This window comes from Carlito syrichta, unplaced genomic scaffold (assembly GCF_000164805.1).
Source record: "Carlito syrichta isolate Samal-C Ts95f unplaced genomic scaffold, Tarsius_syrichta-2.0.1 Scaffold306686, whole genome shotgun sequence".
Lineage (NCBI taxonomy): Eukaryota > Metazoa > Chordata > Mammalia > Primates > Tarsiidae > Carlito > Carlito syrichta.
In genome coordinates, this window is record NW_007250782.1 from 1,113 (window position 1) to 6,692 (window position 5,580).

The following is a 5,580-nucleotide window of genomic DNA, read 5'->3' on the forward strand; positions in this document are numbered from 1 at the left end:
AGGTGGGTCTCGAACCCGTGGGCTCAGGCAATCCACTTACCTCAGCCCCCCAAAGGCGCGGGATTACAGGCTGAGCCACTGAGCCTGGCTTGGCTGTTGTCTTTTGAGGGTCCCTTCTTGTCTCATCTTTTTTTTTTTGAGTCGGAGTCTCACTCTGTTGCCCAGGCTGGAGTGTCGTGGCACACTCACGGCCACTGCACCCTCTACCTGCTGGGCTCAGGCAATCCTTCTGCCTCAACCTTCCAGGTAGCTGGAACCACAGGCATAAACCACCATACCCAGCTAATTTTTCAATTTATTGTAGAGATGACGTCTCTCCATGTTGCTCAGGCTGGTCTTGAACCCGTGGGCTTAGGCAATCCTCTTGCCTCCACTTCCCAAAGTGCTGAGATTATAGGCATGAGCCACCACACTGGCTTGTCTCACCTTTAAAAAAAATTTTTTGTCAGAGTCTCACTCTATCACCCAGGCTGGAGTGCAATGGCATACTCGTGGCCACCTCAGTTTCAACCTGCTGGGCTCAGGCGATCCTTCCACCTCAGCCTTCCAAGTAGCTGAAAATACAGGCATGCACCACTATGCCCAGCTAGTTTTTTGATTTATTGTAGAGATGAGGTCTCGCCTAGTTGCCCAGGCTGGTCTTGAACTCCTGAGCTCAGACAATCCTCTCGTCTCTACCTTCCAAAGAGCTGGGATTACAGCCTGCTGATATATTTCTGGACTGTCCCTGCAGTTACACAGTAGGGTCTGGAAAAAGAGTCACCGTGGGGCAAGAGGACCAGTTAGGGTGCATGAAGGTGAGACAAGGACAGGTGCAGTGGCTCACACCTGTAATCCCAGCTCTCTGGAAGGCAGAGACGACAGGATTGCCTGAGCCCACAGCTTTGAGACCAGTCTGGGCAACATGGCGAGTCCTTGTTTCTATAATAAATCAAAAAATTAGCTGGGCATAGTGGTGCATGCCTGTAGTTCCAGCTACTTGGGAGACTGAAGGGGAAGGAGTGCCTGAGCCCAACAGGTTGTGGCTACGGTGTCCGTGAGCATGCCACTGGACTTCAGCCTGAGCAACAGAGTGAGACTCCAAAAAAAAAAGAAAACACCTGACCTCCTTCCTGGGTGTGTCCTCTTTCTGGGGAAAGCTGTCTGCTGTGGCTTGAAGACACTCAGCCTGTGAAGCCCATCTGGTGAATGACTAGGGCCTCCAGCCCACACCCGTGGGAATATGGGAACAATCCTTTTTGGAAATGGATCATCTGGCCCTGCTCAACCCTTTAGATAACTCTGTCATGCTTACATTTTGTTTTGAATTGGAGTCTCACTGTCACCTAGACTGGAGTGCCGTGGTACACTCACGGCCACTGCAGTCTTGACCTGCTGGGCTCTACAGTCCTTCTGCCTCAGCCTTCCAAGTGGCTGGAACCATAGGCATGTGCCACCATGCCTGGCTAATTTTTTGATTTATTGTAGAGATGAGGTCTCGCCAAGTTGCCCAGGCTGATCTCGAATTCCTCGGCTTAGGCATTTCTCTCCTCTCCACCTCCCAGAGTGCTGGGATTACTGGCGTGAGCCACTGTGCTCAGCTCTGGCTGTACATCTTGATGGCAACCTCATGAGAGAGTGTGGGCTAGACCACCCAGCCAAGCCACAGAAACCATGAAATAATACACATTTGTTGTTTTATGTGTCTCGTTTGGAGATAGCTAATGCACTAGTTGAATGACACCGGTCATGTTCCTTTGCCTCTGAACCCAGGTTTCCCCCCTTGTGCTTTGAGGGTCCAAGAAATGAGTGACAGCACTCAGGACCTGGTTTTCAGCCAGCGTGTCACTCACATGAGGCAGTCTTTCAGCCCCTCCCTGGATGGTTTCCGTCATCCTTTGCCCCACCCTGGGTGAAACACGACCTCACAATGTCAGATTAAATCATTGCATCCTTGGTCACGGGCAGAAGCTCTGGGCAAAAAAAGGTTCACAGGTGCCAGTGAAGTGTGCTGGGCCAGGTGAGACACTGCCCCTGCCCATTGTCCTGGGATGGGTAGCTGGACCTCTCTGGGAGGTGCCCTGCCTCTCTGAAATAAGATGGCCTGCTTGGCCTGGCCTGGTTTAGGCTTTGCATGCAGTCTACCATCAAGGCCCAGGGAAACAGAACTGCCCTTTGTTCCTTGATCTTCAACTGCCCCTCCTTACCTGTCCCTGCTGCCTGCTCAGCTGCCTTTTTCAGGGAACAACCTCCTCCTCTCCCTCGCCTCTGCCATACCTCCACCTCAGCTTCGTTAGCCTCCAGTGTTTGCCATGTCCCCCAACATGAAATTCCTCAAGAACTATGCCACCCCTTGTTGGTGTAATGGACTCTAACTTAAACAAACAAACAAACAAACAAAAACAACGGCCTGGACAACATAGCAAGACTTCATCTCTAAACAACTAGCCAGGTGTGGTGATGTGAGCCTGTAGTTCCAGCTATTTGAGAGGATTGCCTGAGTCCAGGAGGTTGAGGCTGCAGTGAGCCGTGATTGTGCCACTGCACTCCAACCTGGGCAACAAGAGTGAGACCCCATCTAAAAAGAAACGAAAAAGCTGTGTTGCCACAAACAGCCTTGCACAGCTTTAGATTCATCAGCGAGAGATTCTCAGACTTTCTGGGAGGAGGATATTGCCATTTTGTTACTTGTGTCAATTTTTATTTTATTTATTTATTTGTTTATTTTGACTCAGAGTATCACTCTGTTTCCAGCCTTGACCTGCTGGACTCAGTCAATCCTTCTGCCTCAGCCTTCCAAGTAGCTGGAATTACAGGCACACTCCACCATGCCTGGGTAATTTTTAAAAATTTATCGCCAAGTTCCCCAGGCTGGTTTCGAACCCCTGGACTCAGGCAATGCTCTCACTTCAGTCTCCCAAAGTGCTGGGATTACAGGTGTGAGCCACCATGCCCTGCTTGTGTCAATGTTTAGGAGACCAAATTGGCCAGGCATGGTGGCTCATGTCTGTAATCCCAGCATTTTGGGAGGTGGAGGCGAAAGGATTACCCGAGACCGGGAGTTTGAGACCAACTGGTGAGACCTCATCTCTATAATAAATCAAAAAATTAGCTGGGCATGGTGGCGCATGCCTGTAGTTCCAGCTACCAGAAAGGCTGAGGCAGAAGGATCCCCTGAGCCCAGCAGGTGGAGAGACTGCAGTGGTCATGAGTATGTCACCACCTTCCAGCCTGGGTGAGAGTGAGACTCTGACTCAAAAAAAGACCAAATTGTCCTAAAAAGGCTTGTAGTGAAAAACAGCAGCCCCATCCCTCCCTTCATACCCGGCTTTCTAAGTGTTAAGTGTTTTTACATCTTTTGAAATAATCTCTGCACACTTGATGTCTTGATCCCCCATTTGTTGCCCTTTCTACTGTCTTTTGGTAGAAGCAGTGAGGTTCTGGTTGCATCTTGTGTCTCTCAGGACTGAGCTCACTCCCAGCCAGGAGGAGTGAGTGAGTGGTGACCTATGATGGTGCTTTCTTTCTGGTGTAGCTGTTTATCAGGCGTTTCCTTATCTCCCTGTCAGCTTCTCAATTCAGTTCCTCTGTGGTGAGAATCTAGTATTTCCAGTATTTTTCTAGAGTCTTCTAGAAGCCTGTTCCACTGGGGACTGGGTTCTTATCCTGAGGTTTCTCCTCACTTTTGATTTATTGTTATTTTTAGGTATGGGGGTCTCAATCTGTTGCTCAGGTTGGAGTGCAGTTAGGCAATCATGGCTTACTGCAGCCTCCACCTCCCGGGCTCAAGCCATCTTTCTGCCTCAGCCTCCTGAGTAGTTGAGACTACAAGCATGTGCCACCACGCCTGGCTAATTTTTTGATTTTTTTGTGGAGATGAGATCTTGCTGTGTTGTCTAAGCTGGCCTTGAACTCCTGGGCTCAAGCAATCCTCCTGCCTTAGCCTTCCAAAGCGCTGGGATTACAGGTGTGAGCCACTGTACCCGGCTAAGGGCTGGTTTTGAGTCCTGTGCTCTCTGACTTATTAAGTCCATGACCAAGAATAGGTGATGTGGGGGTACAATTCAGGGTTAGCTATACAAGTTCATTATGCAGGTACCCTTGGTGATGAGATGTGCCCCACCCCTGCAGATACCCACTACTGCCAATTCTTTTCTTAGAGTATTATGGTAATTGTTCAAGGTCTGCTTATGAGTGAGAACATGTGATACTCAGTTCTTTGTTTCTGTGATAGATCGGTATTGTCTAAAAAAATTTTTTTAAGGTAAAACAAGTCATATTTATTAGAGTTGTCCACAGTTAGCAATGATGATTTTCTTGCTGGTCTTGCCATTCTTGGACTCAAAGCCCTCCATGGCTTGCACAACATTCATGCCCTCCTTCACCTTGCCAAAAACCACATGCTTGCATCCAACCATTAAGTCTTAGTAGTGCAGATGAAAAACTGGGAAACCGTTTGTGTGGGTCCAGCATTTGTCATGATCAAGATGCCGGGACCAGTATGCCTCAAGATGAAGTTCTCATCATTGAAATTCTCCCCATAGATGGACTTGCCACCAGTGCCATTATGGTGTGTAAAGTCACCACCCTGGCACATAAACCCTGGAATAATACTGTGAAAGCAGGAACGCTTATAACTGAATCCTTTCTCTCCAGTGCTCAGAGCACCAAAATTTTCTGCTGTCTTTGGAACTTTATCTGCAAACAGCTCGAAGGGGACACGGCCTAAGAGCTCGCTGTGGAGGGTGATGTCGAAGAACGGTGGGGTTGACCATGGCTGATGGAAACAGGCTCAAGGCCATGGCGTTTGCAAAGCTGGTATTGTCTGAATTTTTAAGGACAAAGATATATCGTTTTGGAAATAGAAAAAGGGGCTATTTAAAAATATGCAGCTGGGCTTGGTGGCTCAGCCTGTAATCTGGCGCCTTTGGGAGGCTGAGGTGAGTGGATTGCCTGAGCCCGCAGGTTTGAGACCTGCCTGGGCAACTTGGCGAGACCTCATCTCTACAATAAAAAAAAAAAACAAACTAGCTGGGCGTGGTAGCGCGCGCCTGTAGTTCCAGCTACTCGGAAGGCTGAGGCGGAAGGATCGCCGGAGCCCAGCAGGTTGAGGCTGCGGTGGCCGGGAGCGGCCACTGCACTCCAGTCTGGGCAACAGAGTGAGACTCCAACTCAAAAAAAAAAAAAAAACTTTCAGGTAACAAAAGGATGATCTTAGTTTTGCTTAAGACATTGTAATCGCAGAAAAATGTGAATATACTAAATTTTGTTGAATTGTACACTTAAAAATGGTTAAGGTGGCTGGGTGCAATAACTCACGCCTATAATCCCAGCACTGTGGGAGTCCTAGGTGAAAGGATTGCCTGAGCCCACGAGTTCAAGACCAGCCTGGGCAACTGGGTGAGACCTCATCTCTACAATAAATCAAAAAAATTACCTGGTTGTGGTGGCACATGCCTGTAGTTCCAGCTACTTGGAAGGCTGAGGTGGAAGGATGACCTGAGCCCTGCAGGTCGAGGCTGCAGTGACCATGAGTGTGCCACTGTACTTCAGCCTGGGCAACAGAGTGAGACTCCGACTCACAAAAAAAAAAAAAAAAAA